A 23,219-nucleotide genomic window follows, 5' to 3' on the forward strand; every position below is an offset into this window, starting at 1 on the left:
AAAATGATATTAATCTGAAGAACAAAATCCCCAGTCTTTATTGGCTTTCATTAGGTATTCTTTTCCTTCCTAAATTTTAGTCTGAGTAACCAAAGATAATATATTTTCAGTAATAATGATTGGCTTTCTAGAGAAAGCACAGATAGTTGATATCCACAAATATCCCCAAACCTATTTTCTTTGTCTCCATGCTCCTACCTGTCCTAAAATCAGTTCTGTTACTAAACAACATAAATACTGAGTGTTTCTCTGCAGCCTGTGCTTTGGGAATATATTTTCTGAGTTTATGTTCTATTAGAAGCAGATCCTGAGTTAAGCATTCAAGTGCAAGTAGTTTATTTTGGAAGTGACTTCAGGAAACACAGTAGCATCTTGGGGAAGTGAGACAGGGAATGGAAGGGAGGCAATGAAGGGTGTGAATTCCCAGGCAAATTATCACTGTGAGCAAACAGAGCTTAATCTCACTGGGATTTCCTGGAAAACCATTTAAAATAGTAGCCTTAGAATTACCGCACCCAAAGCGTGGGAAAACAGGTATAAATATACACCACCTCCCTTTAGTCATTGGTTGAGGTCTATTCAATGCATGCTGGCCAATCTTGCAACTGCTAGAGCTGCATCTTTTTCTGAGGACTTTCTATGGAGGCTGGAGGCTGTTCTGCCTTTACAGAGGCTGGAAATGCTGTGGAATATCCCCCACCAATATGGAAAATGAGGCCGGTGTGCTCTGAAATGGTAGACAAGGAGACATGGGTAGGGCAGTAACAGTTTGCTACTAGTATCAAAATGAAATTAGGAAAAGGAAAATGAGAAGCCCGTTACTGCAAAGTACTGTTGGGAAAGATCAAATGACTATGAAAAAAATTGGAAAGCTTAAAGTACTAAAAAGAGTTTTACAGTTTTCACAATCCAAATATTGTAACCAAGCATAGATTGTCAACAGCCCAACTAATTTTTTCTGTTTTTAAAAACCACGTTTTTAGTTTTTTAGACAGAGAGAACCAATATACCTATTCTGATCCTTTTTTCACACAATGCAACACAAAGAAAATAGGAGCAAATACATACCAAAAAGTATATCACGTAATCCTATATCCCAGGCCTTATATAACAAGTTCTATAAATAGACATTGATTAGAAATATTTTTCTAAGATTATACTTCTTAAAAAATGATTTATTGAAACTTATCATCTCAAAAATTCAAACAGCTTTTATGTTTATGTATCTAATAATATAAATTCACCGTCGTGGATATGTTTATGAAACAGTCTATGAAAGCTCACACTAATTTATATAGAGACATAAATGTGTTATTAGCATTATTCCAAAAAGTCCCCAAACCTCAATATTCCAGTTGCAAATGTGTCATCCTAATAGATAATGAGATATGTTAATATTATAAAAAATCCTAATTTCTTTATCATTGGGTATATGATGAAATGCATGTTTAGACAATAACACTTTCCACAGTGTGATAAAAAGAGCCTTGTGATAATTGGAACATGGATATGTAAAAGGTTAACCTTAGGGGAACCTAGGGGAAGGTACTGGGGAACTTCTATCTTCGCAACTCTTCTTTAAGACTAAACTTATTTTATTTTATTTTATTTTATTTATTTATTTTTTAAAGAAGATGTTGGGGGTAGGAGTTTATTAATTAATTAATTTATTTATTTTTGCTGTGTTGGGTCTTCGTTTCTGTGCGAGGGCTTTCTCCAGTTGTGGCAAGCGGGGGGCCACTCCTCATCACGGTGCGTGGGCCTCTCACTATCGCGGCCTCTCTTGTTGCGGAGCACAGGCTCCAGATGCGCAGGCTCAGTAGCCGTGGCTCACGGGCCCAGCTGTTCCGCGGCATGTGGGATCCTCCCAGACCAGGGCTCGAACCCGTGTCTCCTGCATTAGCAGGCAGACTCTCAACCACTGCGCCACCAGGGAAGCCCTAAACTTATTTTAAAATAAAAATTAAACAACAAAAAGAACCTTGAACTGATAATCTGGTTCTGACTCTTAAACTTACTATCTTTGTTACCTACAGTAACTCATTTACCTGCTCTGAGTTTCAGTTTCCTCATCTATAAAATAGAATTGGAAAATGCTCTGTAAGTCTCCAAAAACAAATTTCTATATTAGTATGTTTGCTACCATTCATACAATCATACAAAGAAAATTATCAAAATCAAAGTACGTATTGTGTGCTTTAAGATGCATTTTAAAATCAGTTAATAATACACATTTTGAAGATGTTCTTTAGGTGCAATACAAAATAATATACCAAGGAAAACAATTTTGATACTATAAAGAATATATTTAATATATTTATGCCCTATATTTTTGCATTTAAAAATAGTAATTCACTAAAATCTATAGTTGAAAATATTTTCTTGAGACGATAATTCAAATTGTGAAGTTTCATCTTTTAAGCCATTTGGATGTGAAAAATTGCTGGGGTGAAAAAAGTAAATGATAAAGTTGTTAAGACAGCAAAAAAAAAATAAGAATAAAAAGAGCTATAAAAGTAAACTAAAGAAGCAATAGTTGAGTAGTACTCATATGTTTTATCAACTAAGTTTAAATCACTTATCTGTTGCTTCCATAAAATATCTTCAACTACACATACATTATATTTTATTCTGATAATGCCTAGAGTGATCCTGAGTCTTCATTTGACCAAGATGTTCTTGGCTTGTGCTAGATGTCCCAGAGCAATTATCAGTTACCCTCAGAATTTTCCCAATTTGGACAATAAATTATATGGTCACCCTAATAATACTCAAGAGCTTTGACTTTTTGTTTTAGCCCTGCCAGTTATAAACCATAAAGTCTTTTTTATTCATCAAATTCCTTTAAATGGCAACTTCCCCATATGTAATAGTAGAAATGTTTATCATAGGTCAATCATATATTACATTGTGGTGTAATAAATTAGCACATTCTCACATCCTCTACCCTCCATGATGTTTTATTCCCTATCTATACTTTTATTAGCTAGAGCTAAGACTAAAGATTAAGAACAGAGGTAGAAAGGAGTAGAATAGAATTTTTTAATGTATCTTTTCACATTTTAACATGGAATCTATCATTTTGATAGGATTACTCCTTCATTAGAAGGTACTGTATGTAACAAGATGAAGTGAATGAAGAAAATAATAAATGAGACATCATAAATATAATAAAATACAACTTCAAATGATAAACCACTGGATCCACAGATAGCATCAGGGAATTGCTTACATTATGGATTGTTCAGATTTCCTGTCTGTTTACTTCTTGCTGCTCAAATAAGCCATAGTCCTTCTTGACTTCCAAACAAGCTTTTAATGTTTCTGGAAAGCCTTCTTTCTATTTGCTATTTCCACTGTTTGTTATAGGTAAAATAATTTCAAGTTCTGTTTGTCTTATAACAGTGTTGTTTGTGTTCATAAGTACAAAAAAATTGACATCCTTATATATTTTTAAAAATTACATTACCGTACGCATCCCTAGATTCTGCCTTGCTATTTAATCTTTTGGTTTCACTATGTAAGCATTTCTGTGGTAGGTCAGAAGTGTTTAATTGACATCACGTAATTCTAAATTCTTTTATCCATGTGTCATTTCATATAACTAAGAGTATATAGAGCTTTCTTATTAAAACCTACATTTTATATATGGATGTTTATGTGCATATGGTATAGAAAGAGGGTACGTGAGCGAGTGTGTGTGTGTGTGTGTGTGTGTGATAGAAAGAGCGAGACAGAAGAGGCTGGATATTGCAGTTCTACCTATGTCTGTAGTGGGGTAGAAAAATTAGTAAATGCAAAATTTGCCTTTACTTAGACTTTTTTTCCCAAGGTTAAGTATTTGAGAGCTTTTAATTTTTTTATTTTACCTTCTTATTATGGAAAATTTGAAATGTATCCAAAAGGAGATAAAATAGTATAATGAATCCCATGTACCATACACCTACCTTCAAAACTGTAAACTCATGACCAATATTGTTTCATTTATAACCTGTCCCTTGGGATAATTTGAAGCAAACTCTAACTATCATACCATTTTTATTCTGAAAATATTATAGGCTTTTTAAAATATCTAAAATATCATCATTACATTGAAAATAATTGACACAAACTTCTTAATATTGTCCAATATCTGGTCTGTGTTTAAATTTCCTCAATAGTCTTAAAAAGTTTTTAACATTTTGTTTAAACCTCAACCCAGATAAATATACTGTTACTGGTTCATGTCTCTCAAATCTCTTTTAATCTCTATCAGTCAGGTTTCAACCAGAGAAGCAGACCACTAGCATATATACTTTTTAAATTTATACACACGCACACACACACACACACACACACACACACACACATGGGTATGTATACATGCACACACATATATAGATATAGGTACCGTCTAGATACATAGTGATAATAAGGGAATTGACTCTGGTTAAGCAAGCCCAAAGCCCATAGATGGGCAGTCAGGAAGGAAGGACACAGAGGGAAAAGAGAACAATTGCAGGCCCAACTGTGCTTGGAGTCTCAGATTTTCAGAGACATGGTTGCTTTAATGACTACCACCTGATTTTCAGGTCCACCCAGAATAACCTCCCTTTTGATTAACTCAAAATTGGAACTTTAATTGCATCTCAAAATTCCTTCACAGCAGAACCTATTGTTTGATTGAATAACTAGGAGAGGTTTTATGTATGCAACAAAATGTCTGCTGCCTCCCTTCTGTTCTCCAACTCTCACAAGAGACTATCCCTTGTAGACCACTCTAACTAGAAACATTCTAGACTGTCGTCATATCACACAGCCATCACAGGCCACTGTTTGTCAACTTCTCACCCATATACATCTCTTTAAACCATATTTAATCACCAAATAAAGACAATAGTAAAATCATACTTCTGACTAACATAATGAACTTAATGACATGATAGAATGAGCTATCCCACGTAAAACTGAAAAATGCTAACCCTTTCCCCAGGAGAGGATACAAAATCTTCAGGTGATGTTCACACGTCTCCTCTGATATGCTATAAGTTAAATATTGAAATAAAAAGTTAATTGTTATTAACACATGTTACATGATAAGAGGATGACAGAGGTAATAAAACAAAACTTTTTAATACATATACAAATATTCGCATGAAAATAATAAAGAAATACTCATAATGATTATTGTCTTCCTTTCTGCAAATGGTCACATTATCATAGCTGGTATTTCTTCCTCTACCTTCTTTCATTTCCTTCTTCCACTACTCTTTCCATATTCCCTTTGCCCTCAGCAAGCACCTCAGCTGGTTGTGGTTCTTTGCCAAGTGGGATGACCCAAACCTTAATTTCTAAAGGATCTGGGCTATTAGAAATCCTACCTGAATGGAGTTGTCATAGTTTTCCACTGACTTTAATCAAAGTACATAGGAATACAAAGAGATGCCCTAGGGCAGGGGTTGGCTGCGGACCATACCAGTCCGTGGCCTGTTAGGAACCGGGCCTAACAGCAGGAGGCGAGCAGTGAGCGAGCAATCTTCATCTGCTGCTCCCTGTCGCTGCCCATCGCTGGCATTACCGCTTGAACCATTCCCCAACCCTGCCCTATCCGTGGAAAAATTGTCTTCCATGAAACTGGTCCCTGGTGCCAAAAAGGTTGGGGACTGCTGCCCTAGGGAATCTCCTGTATTTCAGACAGAATCTACTTTAGCCTCATTGTGCAATAGCACCCTATTTTCCTTGATAGCCAGGACTGATCACTGCAGCCAGCATAATAACTCCTTTCTTTTTCTGTTGATTCAGAGGCTTGAAGAGCCTACAGTGGCCAAATGGCAGCCACTTCCATTTCAATGGAATATTTATTGTGTCCCCTGGGGGATGCATTCCTTGTTTTGAAACTATGACCTCTAGGCCAACATACCCTAAAGTCATGGGAATGGGAAAGAAACATTTTGCTAGCCAAGATGACTAGAGGCAATGTGAGAGGAGCGGCTCTCATTTCCAGCTCTTGGATTTACAGTGTAAGGATTTGTAAATCCTGATGATGGGAGAAATAGCACCATATGTTAGAGGCTGATTTAAAGCATTGAGCACATCCTAGAGGACATTGTCTCAATGTCACAAGGTATTGCCACCTACCTGGCACCATAACTGAGTCATCAAAAGAGCAATCCACAGTCATGGAATACCATGAGTAGGAGCTCATTGTCACACAGTATAAAATTTTCATAATATAGCAAGATCCTTTCTCAAGGTCCCCTTCTAGGATTTGTAAATTGATTCAGGTCTAGAATTTGATTCAGGGGCCATGACTCTATTTTGGTGATTCAGATCAGACTTCTGATCACTAAACTTAGAATTTTCCATTTATACAGATCAAGTAAAAGTTAAAGAGGGGCTTCCCTGGTGGCGCAGTGGTTGAGAGTCCGCCCGCCGATGCAGGGGACACGGGTTCGTGCCCCGGTCTGGGAAAATCCCACATGCCGCGGAGCGGCTGGGTCCGTGCGCCATGGCCGCTGAGCCTGCGCATCCGGAGCCTGTGCTCCGCAACGGGAGAGGCCACAGCAGTGAGAAGCCCGCGTACCACAAAAAAAAAAAAAGTTAAAGAGGCTTCCCGTCTCCGATGTTGAAGTTTTCATCTCTGAAAGTTAATTTTGGGTCTTTTTTATATCTTCCAAGAATCCACTTAGTATGTTGAATAAATCCTGTAGATTCTTGAATATATGGGAGACAGTTACAATAATTGTTTTAATATCTTTATTGATTCTATCCTTTGTCATTTCTGATATATTTTTTTAAATTGAGCTCCACACTTTTTTAAAAAAATAATTATTTATTTTTGGCTGTGTTGGGTCTTCATTACTGTGTGCGGGCTTTCTCTAGTTGCGGCGAACGGGGGCTACTTTTCGTTGCGGTCTGCAGGCTTCTCATTGCAGCGGTGTCTCTTGTTGCAGAGCACAGGCTCTAGGCACACAGGCTGCAGTAGATGTGGCATGCAGACTCAGTAGTTGTGGCTCGCGGGCTATAGGGTGCAGGTTCAGTAGTTGTGGTGCACGGGCTTAGTTGCTCCGTGGCATGTGGGATCTTCCTGGACCAGGGCTCGAAACCACGTCCCCTGCATTGGCAGGCAGATTCTTAACCACTGAGCCACCAGGGAAGTCCCTCTGATACGGTTTTGGTTGTTTGCTTTTTCTCTTCAATATGAATCATATTGTCCCACCTTTCTACATGTCTGGTTGTTTTTACGGTATGTCAGGCATTGTTAACTTTACATTGTATGCTGGATATTTTTGTGTTTCTACAAATATTCTTGACCTTTATTCTTTAATGTGGCTTCTGGAAACAGTTTGATATTTGCGGGTCTTGCTTTAAGCTTATAAGATGGGGTGAGGTCACCTTATAATCCAGGGCTAATCTTGCCCCACAACTGAGGCAAAACTCTCTTAGTACTCTAGCAGAGTGAATTATGAGGTTTTCCATTTTGAGTAGAGGGAACAGGAAATATTTCTAGCTCTGAGTGAGCACCAAGTACTGTTACCTCTAATCTTTAGGTAGTTTCCTCCAGTGCATGAGATGATTGGTACTCAGCTGAAGATTCACGGGGACCCATTCATATGTCCAAAGTTTTATCTCTGTGAAGCTCTTTTCTCTTGGCAATGTGACACTCTGTGAACTTTAGCCACCCTGTTTGGGGTTTCTCAAAAAAGCTAAATATGGAATTCCTATATAACCCAGAAATTCCACTCATAGGTTACATACTTACCCAAAAGAATTGAAAACAGGTTTCAAACAAATACTTCTATATTTTTTCAGTGTTTATTGGAGTATAGTTGATTTACAGTGTTGTGTTAGTTTCAGGTGTACAGCAAAGTGAATTAGTTATACATATACAAGTGTCCACTCTTTTTTATAATCTTTTCCCATGTAGGTCATTACAGAATATTGAGTAGAGTTCCCTGTGCTATACAGTAGGTCCTTATTAGTTATCTATTTTATATATAGTTATGTGTATATATCAATCCCAATCTCCCAATTTATCCCTCCCCCTTTTTCCCCCCGGTAACCATAGGTTCAAACAAATACTTTTACATGAATGCTAATAGAAGCATTATTCACAGTAGCCAAACACTGGAAGCAACTCAAATCTCCATCAACTAATGAAGGGATAAAATACATGGTATAGTCATACAATAGAATATCACTTAACCATAAAAAGAAGTGAAGTACTTACACATGCTACAATGGAGATGAACCTCAAAGAGATTATACTAAAAATATAATAAACATGTTCTCATTTAACATAAAGTATATAGCCTATATGTTTGATGAGAACATGTTTATTGTATTTATCTGGCTATTCTACAATGATAGAAGGAAGAATATGCACACATACACCCCCCACACACATACCTCTCACACACAGTATACTTCTGTTTAGCTTTTAATTCCTGTCAAAAATATTATTTAATAAAAAGTAAAGGGCTTCCCTGGTGGCGCAGTGGTTAAGAATCCACCTGCCAATGCAGGGGACACGGGTTCGAGCCCTGGTCCGGGAAGACCCCACATGCCGCAGAGCAACCAGGCCCATGCACCACAACTGCTGAGCCTGTGTTCTAGGGCACGCGAGCCACAACTACTGAAGCCCGCGCACCTAGAGCCCGTGCTCCACAACAAGAGAAGCCACCGTGATGAGAAGCCCACACAATGCAACGAAGAGTGGCCCCTGTTCACCGCAACTAGAGAAAGCCCACGCACAGCAACGAAGACCCAACGCAGCCAAAAATAAATAGATAAATAATTTTTTTTTAAATTTCTGCTTAATGATAACTCCATCTTACCTATTTAAATAAATAAATAAAAAATAAAAATAAAAAGTATATCACAGTTCCGTTCAGAAATTATGCATTTTACACTGGTCATAGCCTTTATAATCGTCTTTGAAAAAATGTATGTTCAACTACTTTGCCCAGTTTTAAATTGGGTTATCTTTTTGTTGTTCAGTAGTAGATGTTCTTTATATATTCTGGATACTAGTCCTTTATCTGATACATGATTTGCAAATATTTTCTCCCATTTTGTAACTTGTCTTCATTTTATTGATACTGTGCTTTGATACACAAAAGTTTTAAATTTTGATGAAGTCCAACTTATCTATTTTTTCTTGTTTCTTCTTTTGGTGTCATTTCTAAGAATTCATTGCAAATTTAAAGTCATGAAGATTTACTCCTATGTTTTCTTCTAGGAGTTTTATGGTTTTAGCTCTTATATTTAGGCTACTGATCCATTTTGAGTTAATTTTGTATATGGTGTGAGACAGGGTTCCAACTTCATTCTTTTTTGTGTGGAAAGCCAGTGTCCCAGCACAATGTTAACTATGCCTGTCATGTATCATGGAAGGTATCAGAAGCCACAGGGTTATAGTTATAACTTCCCAATGACCTAAATATTTACAATACTCTATTTCTTAATTAAAATTTAGGTAAGTCTATTTATTGTTACCTGAGAAGGAGGTAAAGAAGGAGGACAAACATAAGGAAGGAGATGATAAGATTCTCTTTTAGATTGAATATAGTTATCAATATCCCTATCAATAGTATGTTACAGAGCCTTCAAAATGCCTGGGTACTCACACACTAACTAGGATTATGATATATAATTTTATATACTCTCTACATCCTCCATTCTCCAGAAGCCCTACTACCCCCATGACAGAAAAACCTGTGGTGCTAAAGGGTAAATATTTTAACGGTTCCAAATTTTCTCATTATGCATTTTCACTTCTCTGCTCCACTAGCTCTTCTTATAATGCTAAGCCAAAATGAATGGTAACCCCACCATGCTAAGCTTCATAAACACTCAGATTTCCTTTATGCCTTGGCATTGGTCTAATAAAACATTTTCCCTGTTAAACTGAGGAAGAATTGGAATTTTTCTAATAAAGTTTATTTGGAAACTAAGAAAAGAAAAAAACAGGAAGCATAGAAAAATAAAAGTTTAATCCATTCCCTGTATACTAACAACTGAAACTTCATGGAAACTTAGCCATAAATTGGTTTAGTTAGCATATGTTTATGGAACACCAAGTCTTGCTTCCCTTTTTCTTACTTCAAATATGCCAAAGTGGCATGTTTATCCAGGTATTGTTAGCTGGAGATAGATTTGGAATACCCCCACAGCTAGGTAATATGTTTCTCAATTTCTTTTACAGGTTTATTTTCAGGTCTTCATCCCCAACTCCAGTCCCAAGCTAGAACTTTTAACTTCAACCAGTCATGTGAACTAAGACATGGACCCATAATCCCCTAACTAATCCCAAGGATTTCAGTTGCTTATTTTATTAATACAACCTTCCACTCCACCCCTGACCCAATCATCACGTGTCTTTATCTTTCACCTATTTGGCTTATCCTTTGCTGAATCATTTTTACTGACTGGCTATGAAGTTAGTTCTACTTTAAGTGAAACTTAGTTCCTTTACCTGAATTTGTGTGTTAGGAGTTATTGAGCTATTATCTGGAGGAAAAACCCCACCCAAGAGTTTCTGACGCATGAGTGGATCATCCAGAAGGAGAGAGATGTCAGTACTGAGAATTGAGAAGGGGGAAGTGATTCTACCTGAGAGACAGAATTATAAAATGTCAGAGTCCACTTGCATGCAGCTAACATTAATGGGGAATGGCTGAGTGATGTGAAAAACAAACCACTTAGCATTGCAGCCTAGAAGGCAGTGTTATAGGTCTTTGAGGCCAAGCTTGAACTCAGTGAGTGGCATCACCAGGGGAGGATTATTGAGCCTGTCAGTGAATCAGTGCCCTACATAGAGCAGAAGATGAACTGCAATAAAGGCATCATGGAGCATAAGGAGATAATAACTGCCATAACGACCACCTCCCTGCCACCATTCCATTTCTGGGCCAACTATACCTCTTCCAGGTCTTTGGATATTTCTAGGGAAGAAAATAACCCCATTTATTAAATACAACAAATATAATTTTTTACCACTCTAGATGGTGGAGATTTGGAATATGGTGTCATTTGTTTTTAGAACAAATAAAGCATGCTACTTAGTATGTGGAGCAAATTCACACTGGCTACATTAGTATCCAGTCCTGGTCTCTCAAGCAGCCCTGTGGTTCTGATAGAAAATGCCATCATTCCCTGCTGGAACCTGTCTGAATCCTGTCAGCTCTTCTGACAGAAGCAGAGTTTTCATCTTTTACACTTTCTAAAACCCTTTTTCTATTGAACTGCCCACTAAATTCCTATTTTTTTGTCAGTGAGAAATCTCTGATTTCTCAGCTTATTTGCAAAGCCGAGATGAATGACAGATAGTAAGTTTAATTACTGTTAAGGCTCAGGACACCAGCTCTGTCCACTGGCACAAGCCTCTTTGAAAATCCCCCAGATGCTCACAAATGATACCCATCCAGAATTCTTTCACTCTTAGTTAACAGCTTGAAAACTGCTTTACCAACCATAAAAATATTAATGAATGTACATTAAAAGTAACAGTAAGGCTATTTAGTTAGACCTCCTAGTAAAATTTACTCATGTCAGTATCTATACCAGTTGTACATTTTATATTCTAGCTTACTACATATGATATATTTTTTCACATGCTATCTTGTAATTCTTTTCATAAACTTAATTTGGAATATTAAATGTTACTTCTTAACTTTATGCTATTTGAATGATCAGTTCTGTGGTTAGCTATTTCTGTGATATTGGACAAGCACTTCTCCTTTCTGGACCTTACTCATACATAACATAAAGGATTTTATTAAATAATTTTCAAGAATCCTTGTAGTTTTGACTTTCTGTAAGGTTAATTTGAAAACACTATGAAATATGGTTAAGGACTCAAGGAAATGTCTTCTTCAATCCTTTTCTAAGGAGTTAAACAGTTAAATTAAGTTTAAAGCTATAACTTTTGGAGGGAATATTTACTTATAGCTTTTTAATATATTGTTAGTAGTCAAAGGAAGAAGAATAAAATGCACTGAAGTATATCTTTTCAAAAAATATGTAAATGCTTAAGTGACTTTACATATTATGTGTGAGCCTGAATTCTTTACATAGTTTTAAATAATGAATTATTCTTTCATAATGCAGACTCATATATGTCCCTGTGATTCATACAAAATGAAAATTATTTTAAATAATTGAGCTTGATTTACATAGTTGGGAGGTTATAGACTAACTACCTTGTTTTATTTTGCCAGCACTGTGCTTTTATTTGGGGGGCCAACACTTAAAAATCGTTTCCATGTTTTTAAAAAATATGTTTTTCAGTGTCTTTTTGAAAAATTACATAATCTGGTAATCTCTAGTCCCACACTCACATGTAGTAATTACTGGCCAAAGCTAAATAACAATTGTCCTTTTTAGGTAGGACATGGGCTCAAGGCATTGCCCTGATTCCCTCATTCACACTTATACTGGACCACTTCACTCATTATGTTATCTGCCTGGGATTTCAGCCAATATGTTTACCCCCATTTGATAGGATTGTTAACATCGAATTCATTCAATACTGTATTTTATTTTCAGATAAACTTTTCCTCTGGATTTATAACAAAGGATTTGGATTTCTTGTCATCCAATTTAACATGCTTTTCCTCAAGCCTTCTGAAGTGAGTACACACCAACATTTGATTGGCATAATGTCCAAATATAGACAGGCATTGAGTTATATATTCTTCAGAGAAAATACAGAAAAAAATTATTAATATAATTTTTCCAGTTGAATTTAAATATCAATTAAATGAACATAATATCTTCATTACAACCTCATAAGTACCATTAAATAATAGTTATAAATAGTTCTTAAATATTCCACTCTGACAAATAAAGATACTCAGATAACCCAACACTGAAAATAAAAGCTAAGCCAAACACACACATATAATATAGGTTGTGGTTTTAAGTGGACTACTTTTCCCAATAAAAATAAAAATCTTTTTATAAAATGGAAGAAAAAAGGCCTTATATTAATATAAACTGACTAATATATGAATTAAATTTACATGTATTTAAAAATTAATTATGGATAAAATTAATTTGATGATATATAGATTTGAAATTAGTTGTTGTAAATAACAGCCTTAGCATGTGATTTATTTATTTTTTTGGTAGCAAACTATCAAGAAAATTTTGATTTACAAAGACAAGTTGCAACTGTTAATGTATTTTTTAAAAAATAAATCTCTGCCAATTTTATAATTCTTTTTATAATAGAAATTTTTAATTTTATAACTTTATAGCTTTATACATTTATATTTCAAAGATCCCAGAAAAAGCTTTTTGCTAAAGCAACACCAAAAAAATTAATGTGATGACACAAAGACAAGTATTGCCAGTCACCAATGTATTAAGATTTGGCGTCTGATACATTTTTCTTAACATGGCTTTGTAGTGATGAAAATATTTAAAAGCTCAAAAATTCTAATCAAATGGATGCAGAATCCTTCCTCTTAGGCAAAATACTGGAAGGCACATAGTTTGCAAAATATTGTTCAATAACCAATTAACACAAGCAAAATACTTACAGGATTAGTAAACATTTTACTTAAAAGCTAGTGATTACTTTTCCTTTTTTTCCCTCTCTTCTTAAAAAGTATTTAATTCTGAAAGAGAAATCTTGAACCAATTGAAGCAGGAAATTATCTTGACACCTCAGCCATATTTGTGCTCTTTCCACTAGGAAGTCTCAGATGAATGATAGAATAGGAAATAATGTGCTGTGTCCATGGAAGTTTATATAGAAGAAGAAAATAAAGATAGAGTCATTAAGGTAGATATTCCAAGCTTTTTGGAGTTGCATTACCCAAAAGTTACAAAAATGTTTTTTGTTTTATATTACAACATGTATTTCCCAGCCTTCGAACAAGCCACTTGGCATAGATAATTAGTGTTACTAGGTTTCATTGTTTGTTTGTTAATTCTGTTTTATTCTGTTTTGAGAATTTGGTGGTGTTGCTAGAGATAACGAGACATCTTGAGATGTTTCCAAAGATCTGTGAAAATCGCTTCCATATAGCAACTTATAAGGCTGCTGCTTTCATGCAGTTTAGCTCTGATAAAAGTGCTATCAAAAAGTGACATTGGCCTGGCCAGTAGATATAGTACAGGTAGTTTTAGAGTGCTTCACAGAAAATATGTTAGACATTCAAATTCATGTGAGATTAATTCAAATTCAGTACGAGATTATGAAATCCAAGTTACCCAGGGCTTATGTCTGGCTAGGTCATCATTGCATTTTAAATTCTCAGCACAATTCATGGCCAGAATATATGTCTGATAAATATTTTTTTAATGAATCACTGCTACTATTTAATTAGCTATCAATTTTATCCTTTGTATGTAAGAACTCAGAGTTTGGGGGATATACATTCACTCTAATGAAGACAGATGCAGACTACTCAGGAGGAGTCAAATTTGCAAGGTTTATGCTACATTTAAGCCAGCCACGTTACAATGTGTAGCCCTTATTTTACTATTTTCAGATGTGTGCTTCTCAATATCTTAAAGCTAAGTCTACATTTGGTAAACTGATAGATTTAGTACTATTTACTATGTTGTTCTATGGTCCATGTAGAATAAGAAACTATATTCACACAGATGCTACTCTTATAGTTAAAACAGGATGAAGTTGTAAAATATTTTTTAAAAATAGTGTAGTTAGTACACAATTAAAATTTCAAAAATAGCACTTACTGTTGTTGAAATAAATCCTAGGCTCAATAGTTAAAGCCGGGCTTCCCTGGTGGCGCAGTGGTTGAGAATCTGCCTGCCGATGTAAGGGACATGGTTTCGAGCCCTGGTCCGGGAAGATCCTACGTGCTGCGGAGCAACTGGGCCCGTGAGCCACAATTACTGAGCCTGCGCGTCTGGAGCCTGTGCTCCGCAGCAAGAGAGGCCGTGATAGTGAGAGGCCCGTGCACCGCGATGAAGAGTGGCCCCCGCTCGCCGCAACTAGAGAAAGCCCTCGCACAGAAACGAAGACCCAACACAGCCAAAATAAATAAATTTTAAAATTCACGACATATGTCAATATTAAAAAAAAAAAAAGTTAGAGCCGCTCCTGTTCCTCCCCACTGTGCTACGGGGGCAAACCAAAACTTAGATAACTTTTATTTCCATGTAAATGCTCCACTTGAACAGAAACACAGTATATCCAGCCAACCAGTCCCTAAACGCCAATCCAACCCAGGTCCTTCTCACCCCAAAGAAGACTAGGTAGCCCCAGCCAAGCAGATATTTTCCAATTTTCTGTTCCTTGTTCTTTATTCTTTATTCTATAAAAGCTTCCTGCCTTATGACCCATTTTGCAGTTCCCTAAAAGCAGATTGTCCATGAAGTTTTAAAAAAACGCTTGTTTTGTTTATCTATTTTATATATAGTAGTTTGTATCTGCTAATCCCAACTCCTAATTTGTTTCTCCCTACCTCCATTCTCCTTGGGTAACCATAAGTTTGTTTTCTATGTCTGTGAGTCTCTTTCTGTTTTGAAAATAAGTTCATTTAGATCATATTTTAGATTCCACATATGAGTGATATCATATGATATTTGTCTTTTTCTGACTTACTTCACTTAGTATGATAATGTCTAAGCCCATTCATGTTGCTGCAAGTGGCATTATTTCATTCTTTTTAATGGCTGAGTAGTATTCCATTATATATATATGTGTGTGTGTGTGTGTGTGTGTATATATATATATATATATATATATATATATCACACCTTCTTTATCCATTCATCTGTTGGTGGACACTTAGGTTGCTTCCATGTTTTGACTATTGTGAATAGTGTTTCTATGAACATTGGCTTACATGTATCTTTTCAAAGTAGAGTTTTCTTCAGATATACACCCAGGAGTGGGATTGCAGGATCATATGGTAACTCTATTTTTAGTTTTTTAAGGAACCTCCATACTGTTTTCCATAGTGGCTGATCCAATTTACATTCCCACCAACAATGTAGGATGGTTCCCTTTTCTTCACACCCTCTCTAGCATTTATTATTTGTAGACTTTTTATTGATGGACATTCTGACTGTTGTGAGGTGATACCTGATTATAATTTTAATTTGCATTTTCTTTAATAATTAGTGAAGTTCAGCATTTTTTCATGTGCCTATTGGCTATCTGGATGTCTTCTTTGGAGAAATGTCTATTTAGGTCTTCTGCCCACTTTTTGATTGAGTTGGGGTTTTTTTGTTGTTGTTGTCATTGAGTTGTATGAGTTGTTTGTATATTTTAGAAATTAAGCCCTTCCTGTTCACATCATTTGCAAATGTTTTCTCCCTACTGTATAGCACAGGAGACTATATTCAATATCCTGTAATAAACCATAATGGAAAAGAGTATGAAAAAGAATATATACATATATAACTGAATCATTTGCTGTGTACTAGAAAGTAATACAACATTGCAAATCAACTATACTTCAATAAAAATATTTTTAAACATCACTTGAAATCCCACCCCTCAAAATTAGTACTTAGAAAGGTATCCCATTACTTAGTAAATACTGAATAAATGTCAGCTATTATTATCCCATTTACAATCTTACCTTCCAAGCAGCTCAACCCTCTACCTCAAGGATGCCTTTTTTGAACCCAGAGCTATATATAAACATTGCATCTCTTAAAGTCTCTCTTTACCTACATTTTTCTCTTTGCACGTATTTCTATCATGTATGATATGTAAATTTAATTTCCCTAATAAAACTGTATGTTCCATAGGAAAAAAGATCATTTCCTTTCTTTGTACCCAACTCAAAGCTTAGCACATAGTATATACTCAATAAATATTTAATGAATTATTTAATTTTCACCACAAAATAAAAAATAAACAGATACAACACACAAAAGTTGTTTTTATCACCTAAGTCATCTTCTTTAATCATTTTTAACACTCTCAATATATAGTAAGAAGCACTAAAATATCATATGTGTGAAATCTCAGAAACATCAAGAGATCTTCATATAAATTGCTAATATACTTTATAGATTTTCTAATCAGTACCCATGTATTAATATTTATATGTCACTATAAGTTATGTGTATCGTGGCAGAACCTTTAAAGAGAGCAATAAAACCACTGCAAGACTCTACTAATTAGTATTCTCAAAGGAATAAATTGCCTTAAAACAAGTATACAACTCCCAGGACTTTAGGGTCAATCCTTGTCCCCAGTAATATTCCCAAAGCTACAACTTCATCTATGAGGAAACGGTGAATTGATTTCTTCTTTTTGCAAATGCAAGGAGTCAACAAAATGTCTATTGTTTTCTTCTTTGTGCTGTTTTCGGTCCCTTCTCATCCCTATTTATTATACTCACCTCATTGTTCCATTTTTACCTCCTTCTTCTTGTTCTTCATTCTCTAGCCTGACCTCCCCCACTTTTTGACCTCATTTACCAGATACCCACATATCTTTTCGGATTATGGTTTTCTCTGGATATATGCACAGGAGTGGGATTGCTGGATCACATGGTAGCTTTATTTTTAATTTTTGTAAGGAACCTCCATACAGTTCTCTGTAGCGGTTGTAACAATTTGCCTTCCTTATTTCATTGAGTCCATTCTTATCTTTATTATCTCCTTTCTTTTATTTAGTTTGGGTTTAACTTGCTTTGTTTCCTAGCTCCTTAAAGTAGAAACCTAGACCATTGATTTTAACCAAAAAATTTGAGAAGAAGATATGTGTGATAGCTCTGGTAGAGCTGCATACACATTATGACTGCATTCCCTTTTCCCATCTGCTATGAGATTGGCAATGATCCATATAGGGAAACAGAGCATCAGTCAACCCTCAACTGACATGATTGTGAGGGAGAAATAACCTTTATTGTCAAAAGATTTTGGGTTTTTCTGTTACCGGGGGATAATCTAATCCAGAGTTTCTCAACCTCAGCACTGTTGATATGAGATGGATAATTCTTTGATGTAGGGGGCTGTCTTGTGAATTGTAGGATTTTTTAATCAGCATCCCTGGCGTCTATTCACTCAATGTGAGAAGCACCCTCTTTCCTTTTGTGACAAACATAATTATTTCCAGATATTGTCAAATGTCCTCTAGGGAGCAAAATCCCCCCTGGCTGAGAGCCACCGATAATCTACCCTGACTCATATACAACTATACATACGAAAATAACAAACTAAAAATTGTGCTCTACATCACAGTATACATGAAAATCAATTCCAAGTGGATGAAAGGCTTGTAGATGAGAGACAAAACCATAAATCATTAAGAAGATAATATAGAAGAGTATCTTTATTTCTTTAGGTAGGAGAAGATTTCCTAAATAAGACATGAAATACAAACAATAAAATAAAAGATTAATAAATTTGACTGGATTAAAAATATCTGTTCAGATGAATGGATAAAGAAGATGTGGCAATATATGCAATGGAATATTACTCAGCCATAAAAAGAAATGAAATTGAGTTATTTGTAGTGAGGTGGATGGACCTACAGACTGTCATACAGAGTGAAGTAAGTCAAAAAGAGAAAAATAAATACCATATGCTAACACATATATGGAATCTAAAAAAGAATGGTTCTGAAGAACCTAGCGGCAGGACAGAAATAAAGACACAGACGTAGAGAATGGATATGAGGACACGGGGAGGGGAAAGGGTAAGCAGGGACAAAGTGAGATAGTGGCATGGACATATATATACTACCAAACGTAAAATAGATAGCTAGTAGGAAGCAACTGCATAGCACAAGGAGATCAGCTTGGTGCTTTGTACCACCTAGAGGGGTGGGATAGGGAGGGTGGGAGTGAGACACAAGAGGGAGGAGTTATGGGGATATATGTATATGTATAGCTGATTCACTTTGTTATAAAGCAGAAACTAACACACCATTGTAAAGCAATTATACTCCAATAAAGATGATTTAAAAAAATCTGTTCTTGAAAACACACTTTAAAGAGAGTGAAAATACAAGCCACAGAGTTTAAGAAAATATTTGCAACACGCAAAGCAAATAAACGATTAGTATCCAAATTATGTAAATTCTCCTCCAAATCGCCATTTAAAAAACCCTGGATTACTCAATAGAAAAATGGACAAAATAATGAGTAATTTTATAAAAGAAGAATTTTGTGTAAGTACAAAACACATATAGTTATGAAAAGATGCTCAATCTCATTATTAATCAGGAGGACGTGAATTAAAACCACAGTGAGATTGATCATATCCATAAGATTAAAAAATCTTAATATCTGACAATATCAAATTTGGCAGAACTCTCATTATCTCTTGTAGGTGTGCACATTGGAGCAATCACTTTGAAAATAGTGTGGAGTCATCATTAGAAGACATTCACAGATATTATTCTTCTCCTGGGCATGTGCTAAAATTGTAACACCCCCTTGAAGTTAAGCTATGTGACTCATATCATTTCAAAGTGAGAGGCTTCAAGACCTGGAAGTGATTGGCCAATGTTTTCCCCCTCTTCCATGGTGACTGGTAATATTCCCTAAGGGAGGATGATGTGGAAGACTCTCATCACCCGACCCCTATCTAAGATGAACACATAACACGGGCAACTAATAAACCTTTGATGTTTTAACCACTAAAATTTTGGCCGTTGTTCTAGCACATATGACTGCTATAGTATTACTAAATAAAGTTGAACATGCCTGTATTTATTAGCCAGGATTTTGAGTAGTTGGCATTTGCCCTTTTGACTGTGCACAAAGAAATCATTTAGAACAATGCTTTACAAGAGCACTGCAGTAATATCAAAATACTGGAAAAAATGGAATATCTATCAACTATAAAAATAAACTGTAATATATTATACAGTTGAATCCTATAGAGCAGAGAAATTTAATGAAACATAGCCAAATACATTAATATAGATAAATCACAAATTATATTGCTCAGTGTAAGAAGCAAGTCAGAATAGATAACAGTAAGATTCCATTTATGTTAAATGCGAAGTGTGAAGAGTTCATCGAAGTCGTATATTGTGTTAGAATTCATGCAAAGGTTATAAAAATATAAAGAAACCTAGGAAATATTTAATACGAACTTCAGGTTAGTAGTTTTCTCTGGGTAGTGGAAATGAAAGCAGAATGTACTCAAGGAGGTACAATAGAGAGCTTTAAACTGGTAATATTCTATTTCCTAAACTGGGTGATGGATATGTGGGTGTTTATGTTATTATTATACTGTAATCTGCCCTTATACAATTATATACTCTTTCTATATGTTCTATACTCTGCAGAGAAAACTATTTTACAGCCATCAATAATAATCCTGATACACAATGGCCCATAAAATAGCTTGAATCATATTTTGATAAGTGGCCTACAAAACTCCTTAAGAAAAGTCTGATTTTATAATCCAAGGACACAGACAGAGATGAAATTGATGATATCCTAATTTTGCTTTGATTTTTGTGAGATCTTGGGCAGTTCACTTATTAGCTCTATTTCCATTTTTATGTTTATGGAATAGCAGTGATATACAAGTTTATTTGAAGAGTAATGTTTACAAAACACATTGCACTTGAAATAGTACCATATCCTGTATTAAAGTATGATAGTACCTTTGAAAATAATATATTGAAAATTCACCTAAGTTTCTGACTAATGGAGGTTCTTGAATGAGTAATGGAAATATTGGCAACCAGATCATCACTGGCTTGGTTATAAGTGGTGACATGAAACATTTAGCTTAATGGAAGAGATAAAAAATGATAGCAATTAGACAGATTTTTGAAAGCTGAAAGTTCAAACACATACCAAACTATGAAAATACTTTAATAGTGCTTTTTATAAGATGAAAAAATCTGTCAGGGGCATACAAATCCATAGGAAAGAGTGTTTTGAACAGAGTACAAAAATGCAACCTTCTTACTTAAGATGTTAGCACTAAATGTCAAAATGCCATGCTGCTAGCTTTTGGTGTTAAGTTTTGAAGATGACAGGTAACCATCCATACAACATTAGTTTTTCAAATGGTCATGAAAAAATATTGTCACTTCCAAGAAAACACAGCTAAATTACCAGTTTTCCACTTTTCTAAAGTGCATGCCATCTAGTACAGTGCTTTCTCCAAAGGCAGGTCATTAAAAAGAGGAGATTAAGTCAGGCCTGAATGAAACAGGGGTTAGAGGACTGACTCCAATGTGAGTGACCACAGATACAATGTCTGAGGCAACATGACAATATCAGGCAGTATCTGAGTTAACAACACTATCTCTGGGGTGTGATCAATGGATGGAAACACTCTAGTAGTAGTATCTAGAAAATGGCTACATTTAACATCAAGGAAAACCATCCATGTTCATACGGGCCCTAAGTCAAAGCCAGGTGTATAGTCATAGGGCCCTGTCTCTACAAAGAGAAGTTGCAGATTAACTGGGCAGGCTGGAAGGGTTTGCTAGCAAGGAGTTAGAATGTAGAGCTGAACCGAAAGTAGGCTACTAATCGTAAAGAAAAGATATAAAATGTGGCTGTTTGCTCTAGCTGTGTTAACATAGATATTAACACAGGGGGTTCACAGTAAGAGCATCTACTTTTATTCTAAACCCTTCTCAAATAGGATCAGCCAGACTTAACGTGATTTCCAACTTTTGTAGCACATAGAGTTAAATTTTCAAAATGAAGAACTTCTGTACTTGCAATTGGCCAGACCAAAAGGAAGGGACTGGTTATAAAAATCATCCTGTTCACTTAGCTACTTTTATAGTTAATTGAAAACCTTTTAATTATATCATTTTTTTTGGCTGAAAATATAATTCCCCTGTGAGTATTTATAACATATTTCAGAACTGTAGTGGGTATTTTCTATTTGCTTTTCTGGTTTTATTTTAACTCCTTCGAAATCCTTTCTGAGTCCCAGAAGGCTGACATCTAGGGATTAGTTCAATGGACAAAATTGCCACTCTGTCTTTAAGAGGGGAAAATCGGAAGTTCCTACAATAGGTTAGAGGGCAGGAGAAGAATGACATTTGGTATTCATTTCCAATGTTAGCTAATCTTCAAAGGTGTCCCCTAACAATTCCTCCCTTCCTTGTACATACATGACACTCTTCATATTAAGAGATGGAGCTTATTTCTGCTTCCCTTGAATCTAAACTGGCCTAAGACTAGCTTTTACAAATAGAATGTAGCAGAACATTCTGGTATTTCCCAGCCCAGGCTTAAGAGAATGGGAAGCTTTTACTTGCCTCCTGGAGCTCAGCCTCCATGTTGTGAGAAGCTCAATGCAGATGGAGGAACCACAAAAATGAGAACTGAAGCACTCCAGCTACATTAAACACTAATTGATGGCCATGTGAGTGAGTCATTGTGGTAGCCATTCTCCAGCATGGCACCCAATGAAGGCCACTTCCCATTATTCACATCCTTGTGTAGTCCTACATTATATCAGTGTTGGTTTGCATGACCAACTGAATACCACAGAAGTGATAAAATATGATTCCCAAGATTAGATTGTAACTGTACTGTGGTTTTCATGTGCTAGCCCTCTTTCAGATCACTCACTTGGGGAAGCCAGCTGCCAATGTCATGATGGCACTCAGGCAGCCTATAGAGAGGCCTTTGTGGTGAAGAGCTGAGGCCTGCCTACAAATATATGAAGTAGATTTACCAAATTTCAGATGAGTGCAATTCAGCCAACATCTTGACTGCAACCTCAGGAGAGACCCTGAGTCAGAACCACCCAAGTAAGCTGCTCCCAGATTCCTGACCCACAAAAACTGTGAGATAATACATTTTTGTTGTCTTAAGCTGTTAAGTTATATATGACACTTCACAGCTTATGTTATATATACATATATATGTGTTATATATTACACAGTGATAAATAACTAATGTATTCATCTTAAGCATTTACTGTTCAGTCGAACGCCCAGATGATTGCAGCACTGGCTGAAATGAGGAGCAGAAGAGGTCACCTGACCCAGTTTAACACATAGAATCATTAAAGACAATAAAATGATTGTTATTTTAAACCATTAAGTTTTGGAATGGTTTGTTTTGCAGCAATAGATAACCCAAAAAAAATTGGTACCTAGAAGTAAGGTGCTGCTATAACAAAAATCTAAAATGTGCCATTGGCTTTGGGTCTAGGCCGTGGGTATAGGCCAGAAGAGCCTCAAGGAGATAGTCAACAGAGGCTGGTAAGACAGTGAGGAAATAGTTATTTGAGCCTGGAGCAAAGGTGAGTTTTTGCCCTATCATGTAGGGGCAGAATATTTGACAATGCTGTAA

The sequence above is a fragment of the Mesoplodon mirus genome (genome assembly GCF_964341445.2).
Source record: "Mesoplodon mirus genome assembly, chromosome: 4".
NCBI classification, from domain to species: domain Eukaryota; kingdom Metazoa; phylum Chordata; class Mammalia; order Artiodactyla; family Ziphiidae; genus Mesoplodon; species Mesoplodon mirus.